Genomic DNA, 21334 nt, shown 5'->3' on the forward strand with positions numbered 1-21334 from the left:
AACAGTCGCACCCAGAACATTAAAGATGTATCTCAAATGTAACTGATGACATCACTGACCACATCACATGTTTAGCCCCTTTGTTTTCGTTCCCTGCTATGTATATATATGTACATTAAGTAAAAAAACTTGTTAAAGGGATGTAATACTTCACAGTACATTCGAACAATTGTAAACGAACAATTTGGTGTATACCGTTGACACTGGTGGCAAATTGGGCAACAGAGCAAGGTATTCACAAAGCAGTAGTCAAAACATATTTCTGAGTATCCAAGAATGCACATAGATGAATTATCAGTATCTAAACCTCAATCCCTCCAAAACAGGTTGTCTTTTTCCCTCCCACCACGATTCCCCCTCCTCATCCCCCTGTTTTTTTATCTTTCCCCCCGCTACCATTCCCACCTCCACGTTTGGTCGTAATCTGGGCATCGTTTTTGATCAATCACTTTTTGACTATCTCCCGCTCCTGTCGCTTCCCCTCATTAATATTCACAGGCCTCTGCGTTTTCTTACCTTTAAGGCCTCTCAGCTTATTATTTCTTCATTAGTTCTTTCCTGTCTCTTTCATTGTTCTTCGCTTCTTCTTGGTCTCCCTGCATCTCAACTTGCCCCGCTTCGTTCCATCTCTCATTCTTTAGTTTGCACTTTATGCATTATTGCCCCAGGTAATTCCATCTCTACTGCATTGGTTATCGTTTGAACTGCGTTTGCTCTTCAATTTCCTTTGTCTTGTCTTTAACTCTTGTCTAGCTCCTCCCTACTTGTCATCCCTAGTCTCGTTCTTCTCTCCACTTTCTGCACTTCGTTCTCACTCCCTTTTTCCTCTGTCTACTCCTCAAACCCCGTGTTGCAATGTTGCTACTATTGAGTTCTGAACACTGTGCCACAAGAGAAGCATTGATGGGCGGGTGTGATCTGTGCACGCCAGTGCACGCCACTGAACGCATTGAGGGATATCAGATCACACAATATGATTCTTTTCAATGTGTTCCAAAAGACTCAAAAGCAATTACAATGGTGTATATGCTGATAAAAGACAAAAAGAGAATGTTTTCCTAATAGGAAAGCTTCGTCCCCTGCACACTATCTGGAAGGCCAGAGCCTAATGGTGATTAGAGAGTTAGGTGGTACATACCTATTCCTATTTTTTGTCCTTTATCTCCAGCCTAGGTACCAAGGCTGAACACCTCTCCCCCGCACTTATATTTTACTCAACATTGGTTACAATCTATTGATAAAATATATATGACTAATACGCAATAAGATTATCCAAAACAGGGTGTGCTCAGTGTGTTGTCCACTTTTTCAGCATATGCTGATAAAAGACAGAACATTTGTAACTGTCGAAAAGAAAAAGAAACATTTGGTGTGCTATAGCATCTGTATTCTAATCCTTGACTACCATTGTTGCAACTAGCACTCCATGTGATTACTCTCACTTCCGCTCTTTCTCTCTTCTTGCTCCACTTGCATGGAATTCTCTTCAGCCAGACATCCGAGCAGCAGTCTGCACAGATTAGTTCAAAATCAAACTAAAATCCTACCTCCTTTCCTCTGAGTTACCCTCTTAACCTGCATCTCATCTGCCTGCCTCTTTCCCTCACTTCCTCTGCCTCCACTCTCACACTCCATCCGTCATGGTCACATCCCTCACACAGCTGGCCGTACCTCCTATCTGAACTTAAAAATGCCTAATGTTGGTTGCCCCTAATCTATGCATGTGCACCCAAGAATTGTTCCCTTTGACTGTTCCATTTACTCCCTTCCGCAACCTGGTCAGAATACCCCTCATTGTAAGGAGCTAACTGCTTTCCATCAAATCTGATTTCTTATTTATTGTACGTTCTTTTGTGATGAAAAGAGTATTGCTCCTCCCTGTGTATATCAATACGTAAAATAAATAAATAAAATACATTTGAATATAATTTTATATTTTTGGGAAATTGAGCTGAATATTTGTATTACCTTATCCTTCATAAGAAAAGTAGTGGTAAACTTATTTGGAAGGCAACTCAAGTGGGAATGAGATTCACGCCGTGCTGCAACATACGCTTTTGTAGATAATACGCAATGTACGACAATCCTAAGGAAAATACAGACGCATGTACCGTTTGTAGTGTTGCACTTCTGAAACAAAAAGATATAGCACAGTGGATTATTGAGTTACACCTACCAGGAGCTGTGACGCGTGCTCATTGTTTCAGTGTCCTCTGGATGTTAATGTTAATGTTAAAGGATATTTGTACCGCGCACGATCACCACCGGAGTGGTCCCCTGGTGCTCTGGCGTCTCTGAAACAGGGAAGGGGGGGGTGAGTTAGTGGGGATAAGTTGGAAAAGTGCAAGAGAGCAGTGATTTGCTGTTTGCGGCCTCAACCCGGTAACTTCGTTGGCTGGGCTTGGGGAGTTTTCCAGTCGGTCAGTAGTCATTGTGTGCTGTTGTGCGAGTCCATGTGTGGTTTGTTTTGTTGTTGCAGTGTAGTGAAGTTTGTCCGGCTTGTTGTGTTAAAGGGTTGTGGGTGTGTTTGGTTAGAGTTTGAGAGGTGTATGCAGAGGGGTGAAATTGTTAGGCATGTTAACATTCACAATTCCATCTAAGTGCGCTGCTTGCTAATCTACACATTCCTGTCTAGATGCAACGCAGGCTAATGTTCCCAATTCTATCCAAATGTGGCACATGCTAACAATCACATTTCTAGGTGCGGGACTTGCTAACATTTACAATTCCATCTAAGTGTGAGGCATGTTAACATTCACAATTCCATCTAAGTTTGGGGCATGCTAACATTCACAATTCCATCTAAGTGCGAGGCATGTTAATATTCATAATTTCATCTAAGTGCAGTGCTTGCTAATCTACACATTCCTGTCTAGATGCGACGTTTACAAGGACCAGGACATTAAGATATCAAGGGATCTAACCCATGACTCTCAGTGCATGCATTTTTCACACAACTGATGATAGATGATAGAGTATTACGCCCTGATTTGATAAAGGCAAATCCGCCGAAACTCGTGTCATCAGGAAGTCAATCCAATTTGGCGCAGATCTCTGAGAGTTTCTTTCTTTTCTGTGATTTGGCGGTCTTCGGCTTTTTCTCCGCCTACTCCAGTGAGACGTGACAGACTATATTCTGGCAATACATACATAAATATTTGTTGTACTCAAGGACAAGGGGTATCTTAAAGTGTCGCCAGCTAGACCAGCTTCAGGAAAATCCCAAGCTTATGCGTTTGACTACTCTTTTGGAGGCTGGTAAACAGGCTGGTTCGTTACCCAGAACTCCAATCTAAAATGGCAGAATATTTAAGCAACCGGGAGCAAGAAACTTTGTACTTATTTACAACCAGAAGTGATATGACACATGCCTTCTCGAATATGGTAACCAAAAAGGAGGATTTACGCTCCAAATTCATCAAACTAGAAAGAATTTCCAAAAAGGAAATAGATAAATACTGGGAGAAGGTATCCCTGGAGAATTATGTGAAGAATGACCTAATTCCACGTGGATTGAAGATTCTCATATTCCCAAATTTCAATAATGATCAAGACAAAGACCTTTCTGCCTCCTGATTATCAGGTTCTGAATCTGCATCTGAACTGGCAGACGAGGTGTTAGGTGTTGTGTTTCTAGAGGATGGTTTATAGTACTGATTATATTTCTCTTGAAATGTATACACTCTGTCCTCTTTGTAGTCTCTCTCATCTCGGAAGCATTTTCTTAGTTGTCTCAATTTCACATCGTCTTGGTACATCTGAAGTATTTCATACATTTTTTCTAAATGTTTCTCTTTGGTAGCTTCCAACGCTTTCATTTCCCCTATTTCTTTCTTGATGGTCTCAATACCTTCTACTGCTCGTTTGTGCTCTCTATTCGCATGCTCGATGAGTAAATCCATAATTTTCATTGAACTGCTATTAAGATTCTTTTCCCACTCGTCTGTCTTTTACCAAAGATATATAAGAAATTCATAAAGATCCCTGAAGGACGTCCAATTCTTAGCGGTATCCGATGGGCTACTGAGCATATTTCTGAATACTTAGATAGTATTCTCAAACGAAGAGCAAGTCAACTAACATCTTATTTGAAAGATGCATCTAGTATAATTAACAAACTCAAGATGGTGAAACGGCAGGAGAATTATATCCTGGCCACTTTAGATGTCAAGGCCCTGTATACTTCAACTCAACACAAATGTACAATTTCCACTATTCACTACTCATTCAGGAAGGACTCTGCATCTTACTATCAGCAAATTGAGATGATCAAAGAAATGCTGCAATTAACATTAGATTTCAACATCTTCACCTTCAACAATACCTAATAGCAACAGAGGAAAGTTGTGGCCATAGGCATCAGATATGCACCAGCCCTGGCCAACCTGTTTATGGGTCTGTTTGAGGATCATGTAGTTTACAAGGCCCAGGACTTTAAGTTATCAAGGGATCTAACCCATGACTCGCAGTGCATGAATTCTTCACACAACCAATGATAGAGGATTATTCCCTGATTTGATAAAGGCAAATCCGCAGAAACACGTGTCATCAGGAAGGGCACCACTTTCAATGAGTTAATTAAAAATTGAAAGTCAAACCAATTTGGCGCAGATCTCCGGGAGTTTCTTTCTTTTGTGTATGTTAATTAGTCCCCCCACTTTTTTTTATTACTTGTCCCCTGATTAATGTCCATTTGACACCGTCATGTGTAAGTGCTTCCTTCCCTGAATACTACAGCACTGGAATCGCTTGCTGTGAAATGACCACAAATTACCACCAAGACGAGGAAAAAGAGTGGCATTCTAGATCGCACTGAAGAACCAGATGCAGGATTACCTTCCCAAAGCGGTGCCAGGGCAAGCCCGTGCCCGCTCACCCGCGCTGTTGGTCTAACACTGAGTCCTGGAAGGAAGGCAAGCATCGGTAAGTATTAATGACTGCACAAAGGAAGGACACCTGTTTCTTCATGCGCACAACTTTTCCTTTCCACATACACACTTACTTCTCTTGTGCACTGCCATGGAGGCAGCCGAAGGAGGCGGCTAGCGAGGCCAGTACCCCCACTCTGAGCATACACCATCATAGCTCCATGTGCTCACTGCCAGTATCATTGCAGTGGTGGCTGTTGTGTAAGGGCGAGAGAGCGCCACCCTCTTCTGTTTTAGGTGAACTAATGTAATTTTGGAGGCATATTCTAAACGTAAATCTTTGACCTGGTGTTGAGAAATTCAAGCTGGGAATTATGCTGTTGGTTCTGGGTAGGGTTTGTGCTCCTAGATGCATTGCTACATGAATTGGTTTGCTAGCAATTTGGAGCCGGAAGTGCTCCAAGCAGACACCATCAACTTTGAGAGGCCTATGGGGCTTTGTGGAGTCTGGCTCAACCCCTATCTACTGTCCATAAGGCAGGAAGACTGATAAAACACTTGCCGGCCCGCCCCACCTGAACTTGCTGCTGTGTGCTGAGGCCGCCACTCACACTGTGCAGCCTGCCCATGTGCACCAGCCAGAGCCAGGGTGGTTTCAGACCCACAGAGGCTGCGCCCTCCTGCCTGGCTGCTACGCACAGACAGGCAAACAGGGGCGGTGCACAAGTGACCCTTAGTCGACCCCTGTCATTTCACAGTGCCTGGTGCCACGGCCACTCTGCTACAGCCAGCTGCCTCAGCCTGCAGGCCGCAAGACAGTGTGAAGAACTTTAACGAACAAAACAATTACGCCCCACGGCCCACGGCCTGCATAAAATAGTGTTCTGGTGCCCAAAAAAGAGTGCCTGTGTTGGCTACCGCCAAACACTGGCACAAATTAAGCACTGCTGACAGGAGACAAAAAGGTGTCATTCAGGCCATCCTCTTCAGTGTATGGCAGCGGGAGCAGGGACAGCGCGAGACACAAGTGTAGAAACACCTGGTGTATGTGTATACATATTAAAGTCTGCATGCATACTTGATGTTGTGGGGGGCCGGGCTGTGGGCACAGAGGCCATCCTCATCAGTGCTGGGGGCAATCCAGCATGATCTCCAATTAACGTTCTTGCGGGCTGGCTCATGGCACACCCAGAGTGCATGGCAGGCACTTGCTATCATTTTTAATTGGCTCAGATCAGGGAGGCGCACGGACCAGCTTGTTCTGTCATCTCCCGACGTTGAGCCTGCAGCAACCGCGCGAGCAAGCTCACTCTGCAGGGACTTGCCGGCTGTAACCTTCCAGACAAATGCAGACACAGACGTGCACAGCCATCAGCAGCCACCCAGGTCAGGCCACAATTCAACCATGTAGCGTGGCATCAGCCACTACCACCTCAGTCACCATTGTCGATGAGGGCAGGGCTGTGGGACACAGGCCAGCCTTATCAGTGCTGGGGGCACCCAGCAGGATCTCCAATTACTGTTATTGCAGGCTGGCTCACGGGCCAGCAAGATGGTTGCTGGGGGCACCAAGCATACACTTACAGTTACTGTGGTCACACGGCTGACACCAGTTGCCGGGGGTTCCGGGGCTTGCAACTGCACTGTGGTCACACAGCATGACAGTGTCATGGGGGTTCCCAGGTTAAAGATGCTGATCTGGGGGCACCCAGATCAGTGGTAGCTGCAGTACCATGGTCACACCACGTCAACCTGCAGGCCAGGGTAGCAGGGCCATGATCACACGGCAGCAGCCTGAAGGCCCAATACATGAGACAGAGGCGCCCGTCATGGAGTCTGCCGCCATTCTGGCGCACATGCCGGCCGAGGCTCCTTTTATTGACAGTCAGTCATGACACTTATTCTTAAAGGGGCAACACCACACATGAGAGGGGTTGTCTGTGAGTGTGCCTGTCTAGATTTGTCAGCGTGTGAATTTGTGTAATGTGTGTGAGCTGTGTATGTGTGTAATGTGGGCAGGCAGCAGGATGGTAGAGGTTGGTCAATGATTATGGCAGTGGGAGGTGGTAGGAGGGTAAAGGTTCCCAGAAGTTGTACTTGGCAGTCAGCATGGATATGTTTTATTACACTAGTAAGACTACTGCATTATGGTCAAAGAGTCCAACTTGAGTGACTTTATGTGGGTGTTCTGGCACATACTGGGATGGGCAGGCTTAATATTACACTGGCCTTATTACAGCATTATGGGCAAAGGAGCCAAGCTGGGTTGGTCCTTACATATGGATACTGGCACATATTGGGGAAGCCAACATGGGCATGTGTTTTACATTGGCACTATTTCTAAATTAGGGGGAAAGGAACCAACTTAAGTGTCCTTTCATGCGGATACCAGCATATATTGGAGCTGCCACGCTCGACATGTTTTATTGCAGTGGCATTATGAATTTGTTATGTGCAAAGCCAACATGTGTGTCCTTACGTGGGGATACTGGCCTATATTGGCACAGACAGCATTGACATGGTTTCTTACAGTACTGTGGCATTAGTGCATTATTGGAAAAGCAACATGAGTGTGTTCTTAGGTGGGGGTCTGGCATCTATTGCCACAGTGAGAATGAGAAAGTCTTCTTATACTGGAATATATTGTGGGAAGAGGCATCAAGAAAAGGCTACTGGGTTCTGTTGGTGACTTGACATCTACTGGATTTTGTCATGGTACCTTGCAAAACAGACAGTACATTCTATAGCATTTTACCCATGTTTTCATACAAAGTGTGCTGTAAAATGCAAAATTGAACCCATTATTTAAAAATATTTCTCCAGTGGAGAGTTTCATGAAAGCTACGGGGCCAGTGCTTCGTGTCCCCACTCTCATAGAGTCCCAAAGCACTCTATGGGAATGGGGACTTACAATTTGCCGGTGCCTGACTTTCCGATCCGCCGGACTCGTAATGAGCCAGTGGCACCAGGAAGTCAGGTGCTGGTAAATTATTACGGTCCAGCGCAATCCGCCGGTAGCACCGCCAGGGTTACCGCCAAACCCCCTAAATGAGGAACAATATCTTTTACTCTCTTGTGGGCCCTGAGCAGTTGCCACGGGTTATCCCCATACTACCAAGTTTATGAATGGCAGTGGGTGGTCACTATGGTCTTGGGCAAAGGGGATGCGTACCTAGACATGAGGCTTTCACCTGCCACAAAGCCCTTTCATTTTTGTCTTTCCACGATATATTGTTGCTTCCTGTTCTTCCCACTTGTGTCTGCTGAAAGACTGAGGATAGCTCTCATAGGGTTACGTCTGATATAAAATGTTCACAGTGACCAACTCCAAATCTGTGTAAAACAATGACTATAGGTAGCAGACCTTTTTCACACAGGTTTGTTGTGGCATATCTATGTCCTGAAGTGCAGTTTCAAACCACAGGGGATTGTTTAGGCAGACATTACTTTGCATTCAATTATGTCTAGAGTTCCATTTCCATTCAGGATGGTGAAAATAAAGCTAGGATTAACCCTTTTGCTTAACTTAAGTCTTTATATATTTTTCAGGTTGTTTTACATTGTGATTTGTTAACTTTTTAAATTAATGTTTATGAAATAGAGCATACTTTTAGCTCCATTAAATTGTACATTTTCACCCATTTTATTAGGTAGAGATGAGAAGGCTTGACATCAGGTTTGGGTATGTGGTGTGAGGAGGATGCCATATATTGTTTTGTTGGGGTTGAGGAGGTAGGAGGACGGGTATGGATTTTGTGTTTGAGAGTTGCGAGACAGGCTGTAAGACACAGATCTTTTGCCAGTTTGGCTTTTACAGTCGAGACAGGCCCCATACCTCAGTTCTGGCTCACCTCTACCCATTCATTCTTTGGCTCCGCCACCTCTAGCAAATAGTAGCTGAAGGGCTAGGGATGAAAAGGAATGTATTTGTGGTTCATGTTACCCCACCATTATTGCACTCCCATGTTACTGACCTTCGCTGCTGCTCTAAGGTACACAGTGAGCCAATTGAAAATAATATTTATTTGACTTTTACTAACTCGCCTGTCACTATATTATCAAATCTATCCAAAGTCATGATAACCAAAAGTACTCATATTATATTTTAAATCAACTGGTACTGATCCTCTGTTCATAATGGGTAGTCTCTGCAAATCTTTAGTTGTGGCCTCCAGTTTTAAAGCCAGTGCATATACAATGGTCTACAAAAGTGGGGTCATCTTCCAGCTGGCAAGAGTGCCTACCGGACCATCTACATAGAAAGTGCCCAGAGACACCTTACACAATTACAGAATCGTTGCTCTTTAGATTTAGGGAGCAAGGTATTGGTTAAAGATTTGCAAGATAAGATCAGAACTTGGGCTGTAAAAGAAAAACAGATAAAATGACTTGCATGTTGCATATTGAAATGTGTAAGGGATACATATGTAAACTACCATAAATTAAAATGATATAGCTATTTCATTGACTATAGCCCTGTCATTGACTGCATTGACCAAACCTCTCTCAGGGATGTCATTTGGGGGTCGCCAGGGGTCGCAGGTGCGATCCGTGAGGTCTTCCTTGCTACCCCTGTGGCCACCCTTGCTACCCCTAAAACATGTTTTTTTGAAATATGTTTCCTTTTTTAATTTCTTTTTTTTAAATGTAAGCCCATGGGCTATGGCCAGTGCCATGTGGATCTTTGTTTCTGGAGTGGAGGGCTTTCTTGTTCAGGCATCTTAAAAAAAACATGGTGTTCCACAAGTGTAACACTGTCAGCAGTGACCCTAAATAAGACAAAATAGGAATAACAAATCATTTGTCTTTCTAGAATTCTATACAGTAATTGCTAGACTCATTAAAGATTTATTTCAGGCACACTTCAGGGGATGAGACACTGATTTAGTCTGTTCTTAAACACCTCAACTGAGCCTTTCATCCTTACGAGGTCGATAAATGAGTACCAACACAGGTTGGGTGATATTGTATTGATATTTGTTCTATATAAAGCGCTTAAGCGTAAATGCTATAAAATAACACATCATTATCATTTGACGTTGGACGTCTGCTTGCATTCATAGTAATTTGGTAATATGGGCCTATATACTCTGATATTAATGATACATATGATGATCCATTCTTGTATGAAATGTATATCACATTATAGCGATATCGTAACCATACTTTTCGTAGTGCACTTAGGAACAATGCTATGTGATGCCACTTCCTGTTTTGTCAAGGGGTGATAGGTCGTGTTCCATCGCTTCCTGTGATGTCACTTCGGGGTGGGGTCAAGTGACATCACTTCTTGCAATGTCATCAGAGGTCAAGGGTTGTGCGATATCACTTCTGCTACCAGCATTTCGGTGAAATTACATCCCTGACCACTCTCTGGAGAAAGTGGAGTATGCCAGAAAGCTCATTGGAAATTATTGTGGCTCTCCATTCAGAGACATGCGTGCAGGTCGAGTTTGGTACATTTCAGGAGTACTTTTACAGGTTCTGGACTAATGGGCCCTAAAGCAGTGATGTGTTCTCTTTCACATGGATCTCTGGATCTTTACAGGAATTCAACTGTTTCCCTCCTGTCACATGCTTCCTCATGAGACCAAGAAGGATGTCAAGACCATTTGTTGTAGTTCACTATCTTTCATTAGGGACTATGTTACCAGCTGGGCCAACATAAATGATCATTCATGATTTTGTCCTGAATCTCGCACAATATAGGATATTGGGATGCTGCCTGTAGCTCGCACTGTGTGCCTTGTTTGACCTCTGTCACTCGGTGTGAGCTTGATAATGAGCTAGTGGTGGACACATGCTCCTGCTCCGACCCTACTCTATGACTATGCAGGAGAGCAGTAACAAGGGGGCATGGGGCACTTGGAGAGTGCAGAAAAAAAGAATTCGTGTCTCCACTGGTTGGTATGACCAAATAAATGGAGGCAGAACCTCCAGTTTGAGCATGTGACTAGGACCTACCAAGTGACTCCACTGTTTTAAAGTGACAAATGAATTAAGAAGAAACCAATAGTTTGTGCGCACAGTACCAGGACTCAGAGAGTAGTTCCACGGGTTAATAAATAGAGCCAGATAACTTGAGCATGAAGGGAAAATGAAAGCTATAGTTTTGCAATGCACTCAAACACTACTTTCAGAGTCCGAATCTCCACCACCTTTCACCATGCCGCTCCATTTGCGTGACTGTAGCTGGCTTGGACACAAATCAACATCAGCAGTGGAATCTGTTGGGCTGTCTTTCAAGAGATGATCCTACTGTTTCCTTAAGCAAAAACAGTGTTTTCGGCAGGGCTTATGAAAATCCATGGTCTGGTGGTGAAGGCTGGTGGTGCACATGTGGCTATTGCCTGTAGATGAGGGCTGGGAAGCTGCCTTTTCCTCTTTTGCCTTTTGCCAGGCATGCAAAGTATGCCATTTGAATTTGGACCATAGTGAAGAGATGCCCAAACTGGAACCTGGCTTCCCCCTTGCAAGCCAATGGGCCTCATTATGAGGTCGGCGGCAAACTGCCGGTGGTACCGGCGTGCTGCCGCCGACCTCATAACACTGTTTCAGATGCCTGATATCCTGGTGCCCCCATGATATTACAAGTCCCAGCGGCCCAGGATGTCACACGGCAGGAACTGTAAGTCCCCATTCCTGTGCAGTCCCGTAGGACTCCACGGGAATGGGGACACGTAAGCACTGGCACCGTTGCTAATCATGGTGGTGCTTCTGTGAAAACCATGCCTTCAGCAGCCAGTGCTCCCGGCATAACAGACCTGGCAGGAGCACCTGCCTCTGTAGGCATTCTCGTAGTCTGGTGGTCCGGAAAGGGTGCCAGTACATTGCTACCGGCACCCTTATTTGCAGACCACCAGGCTTATAATGAGGCCCAATTATCTGTATATATGGCAGGTGACAAGATGCGCTTGTTGCTTTTCACCATAAAATACCACCACTCTCCCAATTTATGAGACGGCTTAAATGGGAGCTAATGTCTCCTGTTCCTTGGGGCCTGCCCAGTGTACTTTGCAGTGGATGATGTGTGGGTGCTATTGTGCCTGCACCCGCTTTCTCTGTCTCTTGCCATCCCTCTCTATCTGAGTTATTGTCAAAGTACAGACGTCTGAGATTTGATCATGAAACAGGAAATGGAGCATACTTTTTTTTTAATGTTCTTGGTTGTCATCTGTTTTCAAGGAAATCCGAGGCGGGAATTTTCAGGAATCGCCTCTTCGTCTTCATCCATGGTATACTATCTTTGTTGCTGATCTGATCTGATTCCTTCTCCTTCTTGTAACTTGTTTGGTGGTGCCTCGACTCCCCCCTAGTGCCCCTAAACACCATATTCTGGCACCTGAGTCATGCGTAAAGGCAGTGCATGCACAACTGCATTTCTTCCAGATGCTCCGGATTAGTTTAAGATGATGCCTCATTTCTTTGCAGACAGAGGGGTCGCATCTACTGATAGACCTGGGCGGCCATCTCAGAGAACCACATCCCAGCAGGGCTGCTGCATCAGGTCACAAATATCTAGCACATACAATTTGCCCCCAATCCCTACCCCTCCTACATTTGGGTCCTGCAGTGGATTCAGACATATTTAAGTCACGCTTCCCTCCAATAGGGCACGTGGGGTTCTGAGTGATTTGGCCTTCTCCTCCGCTTAGAAAATGCACATGAAGTTCTCACGGCTTTCGCCAACCTATGATCACGTGGGGTTCTCAGTTCTTTGACCCTCTCCTACATCTACAAAATCCACACCAAGTGTTTGGTCTTCGACTCCTACAAAATGCAAGTGGGGTTCTCAGACCTTTGACCTCTGCCTAGTGAATGCCCTTGGGGTTCATAGTGCTTTGGCCTTCTCCCCGGCCTAGCAAATTCACCCAGGGTTCTCTTTGTTTGGACCTTCTCATATTCCCACAAAATGTCACATGGCTTGTACTGTGCCTCTACCCACAACTAGCACCCACAAATGATCGGCTCCCAACACCCAGGAAAATATCCAAGCTAAACATCGGTCCCCTAACTAGCCTGAGGTGCTAATGTCCCTAAAAAGTACCACCATTTTCTGATTGTAGTTTTTATTTGTCTATCTTTATATAGATGCGAGGTCGGCCGCTAGAAGGACATCATATCTTGAACCACTGGGAAAAACTGTTAAGTCTGACCTGAGTGAATCCATGAATTTCTATGGGCCTGAGTTTTGCCTGACTGTCCTGCCCAAGCTTAATAGCACCACTGCTCTAGGAGCATGCAACGAAGACACCATCAATTCTGAACTCAGGATCTGCTTTCTGACACGGCCAGATATTATAATAGAAGTATTGCATTGCAGATGAAAGCTAGAATAAACACAGTGGGCCTCATTACAAGTTTGGTGGTAATGGTAAAACAGCCAGTATTTTAGAATACCAGCTGTTTTACCACGCTGCCCAATTTGAAGTTTCACAAGTGAAACTCAAACCTTCTGCAAGATTTTGAGTGTCTGTAATTACCTCGACACATAAGCACTAGTGCATACCACAGAATGAAACCCCCATGGAGTCCTGAGCAGCTCCAATTTGGGGAATAACTGAAGGGTCCACGTGACTCCAAATCATGCCGAGAATTCAAGTTACCGCATACATAACTCAGGCGGTAACAGGATTACAGTTTGGAGGTATTTTATGAGTAAATAATGTCAAACTCGTAATCAGGCCCTATCTTTTAATGGTGAGAAAAAGCTTTTATGCAATAGCTATGCACAAATACAGCTGCATATTGGCCATTGTCATGAGAAACATGAGGCTGCAAGAAAGGATGAGTAAGCATGCCGCCAACCATATCCCACCTAAGCAACCAGCTGTACGTACCTACCTTCAAAAGAAGGAAAGCCGGCGGGTCAAAAATCCTACACCACCTTCCGTAAAGTGCTGAAAACCATACTCTTTAACTAACCAGCCTGTTTTCTCACCCTCCCACATCTGTAGACTGTATGTAACACATAGGTTTGACTGTCTTAAGGAAATGAACATGATGTAATGATGTAATGGACTCCTCTACTGAATGTAACTACCATATGCTATGTTGTCTTGTAACAAGTTGAGCATTCTGTAACAAGCACCACGATGCCCCTGGGCCGATGTGCCCTATACAAATTCAAACAAATAAATAAATAAATAAACCATCTGAGGCCGCCTTTGTGTATGGAATAAATATAGGAAAAATGCAGAAACAGAATCTCCACACATTTTTCACTCATCCTTTTTTCAAAATTATGGGGAAAAACTCTCAATGGTACTGTAAGAGGCTAATCCTTTTTCAGCCAACACACACACACACACACACACACACACACACGCACGCACGCACACACACACACACGCTTGTGCACGCAGCCGGGACTGTTACCCCATGACTGTGGATGAGGCACGAGGAGCATCGCTGGGCTGGCTGCTATAGCAACAGCTGTTATAATGTCAAGCATGTGAAATACAAGGCTACGCATGAATCATACATGTTTCCATTTCACACACACACACACAGAATACATGCTGCTTGAAGGAACAGATATGAGCTAGGCTGCTCTAATGAATCACGCATACTACGCTCCAACACATTTATGCATATCACCAAAACAGGCCTTTGATTTATATGTAATGGGACAAGGTGGGTCTCTTTTTTGTTCTGATGTGTAATTCAAGAAGGGCTTCCAAATTGCTGCAAATTGCACAGCTCCATTATTTATTGCATAGCAGATCACTTCACACACTAATGTGTTCCATCTGCATCCCCACCAATTCATTTGATTGGGTAGCGCAAGCTTCCTCTACGAGAGATGCTAGGAAAAAGAGCTCCACGTGTGAAACTATACACAGGGACGGCCATTTTCAGATTTACTGGTGGGTGGGCTGAAACGTAGGCCACAACCTTTGACCCAGATGATGTCATGGGAAGTGACGACACAGGAAACTACACTGCAGGCACGTGACTCTTGTTGACACACTGGGTAGGCCTTGTTTTGTTTTTACTGCCTGCTTTACTGCAAAACAAAAATGGGATGGATAGAATCAGAACGACTAGCCTTGCCCCCGAGCCACGTAACATACCACACATCTGTGGAAGGGCCAAGACTGGTTGCAAATGGCTTCTCCCCTTTTGTAATGGAAACAATTAACCACAGAATGACGCTGCATGAGATAAATGAACGATCACTCAATACAGTACGACGTTCATTCATCGACAATGTTTTTTCCAATGTTTTTTTGCCAAAAAATGTTCTCAGAAACATCTAATCGAAAAATATAGGGAGTTGTGGGTAAGGGTGTATAAGAGGTGGGAAAGGGCCGCGAAAAGTGTAAAATCAACAGGGGAGGGGATGTTGGGGGAACCCCCCAAAAATAAAACATACATTTTCAATGATTTTTTCAGGAAAACAAATTCGGGAAAAAACCCTTTAAATACACTTTTTGATGAGTGAACATAGAACGCTCAATCCTATCATTATTGTGGCAGACGGGCTAACAATAATGGTATTTAAGGCTGCACAGAGAAATTCTTGTGTTCAGAATTATTTCAAAGCCTTACATCCATCACTTTTGTAGTGCAGGAAGGGCTCCCACATTGAAGAACTCGTGCCATACAAAAGCCACTTATTTACATTGCATTACATTTTGATTTTACTCTGCTTTCCGCTACAGAATTACATCTTTTATAGGCCAGCCCTTATTTTCACCTTTCCTCGGGAAGGTTTAAACCCACGGAATAGTGATCTGCCTGCGAGCTGCAGGTCACAAGTTTGTTTTCTGAGTGGGCCGACAAATCACGTAATGCTTCTGCTGAGGCTACCACAATGCATAACATTGAGTTTGCTCGTGCCCTCTTGTCTGGAAAGGGATGGGCAACCAGAAAACAGTGGGATTTAGCCCTAGTGGAGCTTTCCCTGTCGCCCAGCTGGCAACCGAGAAAGCAGCAAGCAACACCCACATTTCCTGGATGGTAGCAGAGAGGGTAGAGAAAGCACAGGCAAAAAACCTTGGTGTCATCTTCGATTCCACTCTCTCCTTCTCTCCTCACAGCACAGACCCTGCCAAGAATGCCCACCACCAGCTGCACCCCCTCAGAGGTATTGTTCCTTTTCTTACTTTCCGCCAGAAGCTCACTGTCTCCAGATCCCTGGTTCTGTCTAGGCTGGACTATTGCAACAGGCTCTTTCTAAATCTGAATGCCTGTACTCTTCATCCTCTGCAACTAATCCAGAACAGAGACGTTTTTATGGGAGGGCAAAAGGGGCACTTGCCCAGGGCCCCCACCTTGGAGGGGGGCCCACAAGACTGCCTGATCTAAAGAAGTAAGATTCCTTTGTTCACCAGACTTAAATAGCACACATCAGGATATTTTATGGAATGGTGCTGAGGCTCTAAACCTATTGCATGTCTGTTTTGGCAAATACATTCAGCCTCGATCAATTCATCATGTAATTCTTTCTGTGTTCTCTGTGGTATATTGGGAATTATGTTGATCATGTGCAAAAAAACTATTTTGAAATGTATATTGATAAATTGAGTGCCACAATGATTCAGATGGTAGCTCAGCGTGTTAAGCACTCATTGCAGAGATGTGTGTTCCTATGCAAGATTAGAATAGCGCATTTGTGTAAGGCTGGCTGAGCCTTTCCTATGTCTGAAGTTAATAAACCTGACTGCATGTGTATTTAGTCTTGCAGCACAACAAGTGCTATTATAAGCAATGTATCTGTACCAGATAGCGGTTGCTATAAAAACCAACATGTCATCCTTGTGGTGAAGGTCTAGAAATTGGTTTGTTCAGATGGGGTGTTGTAAAACCTAGGTAATCACCTCCAGCAGTGAGCATACACTATTAGTCCAAGAGATGAATAAGTATCCAAATTTGGAACTAAAACATTCATGCTTGTATCCTGGCTTTGCCAGCAGACAATACAGTGATCCTGGTCAAATTATCTAATATCTTGTACATTACTGTACTGTCTTCTGTGAGGTTTGCCTCCTCGCATGCTGGTGGCATCGTTTAGCCCATTACTTGATCTTTTTTCTTATGTAGGCCATTTGAGTGGAAGGGGTGGTAGACAGAAGTGAGCGGACCAGATGGTGGAGGACTCGGGCAATCATATTTTAAAGTCTGCTCCTTTGACACAAAAAAAGCTTTGCATTTTATTTAAAGTCAAAGGTTTTTCTGTGCGTTTATAAATGCCAATTTCACAAGTAAGTGTTTTGCAAGTATGTAAAGCTTTAAAATACAAAAGACCAACCCAGATTAAATCTGTTAAATCACACTGATTTATATAGTGGTATTTATATACTTCTTTTGAGGATGGAGAGAATGGGGCTAGAATCATTCTGTGTTAAACCATTCTATAATAATTTGTTTAGAAAAATGATCATGTTTGGTAGTGTGATTGATGTACTTTCCAAGTCAGTTTTATAAAATGAGATTATTTTAGTTCATGGTAAGAACTGGCAATGAAAGTGTAGAAATGCAGAAATTGCATATTGGGCACCAATCTCAGATTCGCCCCTTATCCAGTGTGTGTAATGTTGGGCATCTAATTTAATCTTGTATTGTATACCCTGTCGAAATTGCCAGTCCCTGTACCTTTCAAAGTTGTCAGCCCTTCAGAGTGATTCCCTTCTCAGGGTATGATCTTCAAAATAGCCTAACTCATGGTTTCACTGGCTATAGTGTTGCTTCCATTATAAGAGTGAGCATTGATATATTGCCCACCACAGGCACTTTATTCTTTTGATCTCTAACTGCAACACTATTTGAAAACCATGTCCCACTTAAAATCTTTTTATGTCTGGATACAGACACCTTCCTGGTAACTTCTAATCTGCATCCACTATCCATGCTATCATATGTGAAGCTTTCTCCTTCCTACCAATTGGTCTCCTCTATCCATGATTGAGCATGTGAGTTCTCTGTCTATTCTGGGTTACATGTACCTTTTACATACAGTACTGGATCAATACTACAGGCTGCACACCTTCCTGGCTGATATTGATAAAAAAAGTCTCCTTTTTCTATGCTAGAACATAAGTAACCTCTTAGTAGACTGATAATGTTGGCATTCAAATAGTACTTGTTTATCATTCTGATTAGAGCAAGAATGAAGAGGGTAAGGGGATTTAAAAGGAGTAAACATTCTTATTTTTAATGCTGTGAGGCAGCATATCAACCTATGGGTTGTTATTGCGGCAGGGGGGTGCAGGGTAGATATCCTTGATCACTTCATTTCTTTGGTTTGGTGGAGAGGGTGGGGGGCAAGGATACCCATGCCCAGGGTCCCAAAACTGCTTAAGATGGCCCTGATCCAGAACAGGACTTCAAGACTTATCATTGTTCTCAAGCCCAGGGACCGTATCTCTCCAGCCCTGAAATCTCTCCACTAGCTCCCGGAGGCTGCAAGGATCAAGTTCAAGACCCTCTGCATCGTCCACAAGGCTTTCTGAGGCCAGGGCCTGCACTACATCCAATTCTCACTTCCAAAATACCTTCCTTCTCGAGCCCTTCGCTCGGCTACCTCCAACCTTCTGAGGGTCAGACACTTCTCCAGGCAGAGAGCGGGAGGCAGATCTCTCTCCTCTGCAGATGCCTCCCTCTGGAATGGCCTCCCTGGCCTTCTCGGACTTGAACCGGACCATCTGAAGTTCCGGAAGCAGCTCAAGACCTTCCTTTTCTCCTCTGCTTTCTCTCTCTCTCTCTCTCTCTCACCTGCTGACCCACCTGTCTGCTGTACCGATTGGTTGCTTGCCTAGCCCCAGAGCCTCAATGGGTACCAGGCTCTTCCGTGATCAGTATCCCCTGCACTGCCTGTGGGCCTAACCCCCCATTTAGGGGCTGTAACTGTAACCTCTGCAGCCCCCTGCCTCCTCGCACTTACCCAGAGCTGCACTGCCCTGGCTGCACTTATTCAGAGCAATGCTGCCCTGACTGCACTTCCCCTTGCCTCTCTCTGGTACTTCCCCACTCTCCCTTCCCCCTGCACTTTTGCACTTGCATGATCTGAATGACACAAGGCCCAGTAAGAACATTTGTCTTTGTCCTCCCTCTGTCTTCCCCCCTTGTCTTGCCTAGAAACACTTGTGTACAGGCTCGTTATAAATGACATATCATGCATACATTTCTGTCTGCACAAATCTGACCCATGGAACAAAGAAAAGGTGCTGATGTAATTTCACTGTAAACCTATTTCCAATTAAGGGCACTCAATCCGTAACACATCAAAGCAGGGAAGAGGGTTTTGCTGTGTCAAATATGTGTGGCTTGTCATTTGAATGTATGACACGTTGCGATACTGTGAATACTCGAAATGCAGCATGTCGGACTAAATGTTTCTGCCCCACTTCCTATCAACAGGCTTCTCCTAGTGGTCAGGGCTATAATCTCCCCCCCTGCAAAAAAATAAAAACCTTAAAGGAAATCAATTCATGTAAGAACCACCTGACGAAGCGCCTATTTCTTGAGAGAAGTAGGAAAGCGCTTTATGCGAAAGAAACAGGGCCTCTAGAGACGACCTTGCACTTCCTCCACTTGAGGTGTCAGTCAGTCAAACGTGTTTTATTCAAATAAAATCACTATGCAACATATGAGACACACCGATAATACAAACACATTTATTGTGAAATCTTTAACACATAAATAACAACCGAAATTGATAAAAACCCGCAATACATCAGGCACAAGACAATGTAAGTTTAAACATAATGTCAAAATAAAAACCGCACCCTTTATGGAGTGAAGAACGTCCATCTAATCCTCAATGCTGCCACCAAAGTGGGTTCCAAGGACCAACACACATCAAAGGGCTTCATCACGAGAGGGGGGCGGAGCAGTAAAGTGCGGCAGAAACACTATTACTGCTGCATTTACCGCTCCGCTCATTCTCGAGTTGGGTGGAAAGTGAGAGTTTTACCTCCAGCTTTCCGTCTATTTTCAGCGCTATTAGCACGGTGCTAATTGCTCCGGCGCTAATAGTGCCAAGAAACCCCACTTGGGTCCAATGGACCCAATGGGAATGGGGATTTGCCTCCCCACCACAACTCGGGATCCGGCGCAAATTGTGCCGGACCGAGTTGCTGTAACGCTAATAGCATTGTCGAGTATCCCTGCGCAATAAGCGCCGGGATACCGCGTAATCCATGATGAGTCCCAAAGTCCTTTGCCTGCACTTCATAAAATAAAGCTACTCCGCACTGAGAAAATGTTTGTAGGTATAACAAAGGACAAAGATACCTCTTCCTGGGACGTACACAAGAATCACAAAAAACATATATATAAAATAAAGAACGTCTTCCACAGACCTGGAGATGCAATGACAACGTGTAGGGCTATTTGGATTCCATTTAGCCGTAAGAGCGGCTAACGGTAGCTGATTAAAGCTGAATGTATGGAAGAATCTTCTGGCTAATGGGTTCGACACGTAGAAGGTTGGTTCTTCAAACGGGAGAGTGGATGAAAGCTTCTAGCTGTGACTTCAGCTTTGCGTGACATACTATGCTTGGTGTTCATTTTCCCGGCATAGCCCTCTTCGAGGAGATCCTTGGAATGAGAGCAGAATTTGCTCTGGTCCATGAAGAATTTTAAACACCCCAATGATGCAAATATACATTTTTACAGCAGAAAGCTATTTAGAATCCTTCGCATAATCCATTGATAACATATCCTTTAAAATCTCTTGACTTAAAAGTACCTTATCGTTTTGGCATTACTTAACCATAAAAATGCTGGCTGAGGGATAACTCTTCTAGTAACAGACGTAACTACGTATCTAATGACAAATGTTCAGTTTCTGTGGATACACTTACCCTGAGGATAATGATAGCGCTGAATTTGAAGCCCAGACTCCGCCAGCATAACAGCCAAACTACAGGGTTTCTCTTCGTGAGCCATAATGGCGGGCAATGCAGCAGCTCCTCCATCTTGTTCTGCAAAACATGACATACTGGCACAGGATTGTGTCATAAGAAGTTCTGCCTGTGGGCCGACCAATTATTAGAACTTGAAAATCTAATACCTAAATAGTAAAAAATAGAAAACCTAAAGTTCCTAGATTTTTCTCTTCGGTATGCCATAATTGTAGTCATTGAAATTTTCACCACCATTTTCCTCTGGTTCATAAAAGTTCCATACCCTCTCAAAGTGGATTGTAAAGCGGCTGAAGTACGCCCGCACAAAACAACATTGCCTGCTTAAGCCAGGTGTAGCATAGGTCTCCCGACAACCTTAGGGACATCAGCTGTTATTGACAAAAGTGCGTTATCCAGACCATTTAAGTATAAATCAAAAAGGAGAGGTGCAGAGCCACAGTCTTGCTTAACATTCTGGGCTATAGGAAATGTCCCAGTGTTGTCTCCTACTCTCCCAGAGATAGCAAAAGCCTTGGTTTTAGTCTGTAGTTGGATCAATAAACTCAAGATGTTTCCATCAATGCCTAAAGACAACAGGGTGGTGGATAGAAG

This window comes from Ambystoma mexicanum, chromosome 6p (genome assembly GCF_040938575.1).
Source record: "Ambystoma mexicanum isolate Mex_15411 chromosome 6p, UKY_AmexF1_1, whole genome shotgun sequence".
NCBI lineage: Eukaryota > Metazoa > Chordata > Amphibia > Caudata > Ambystomatidae > Ambystoma > Ambystoma mexicanum.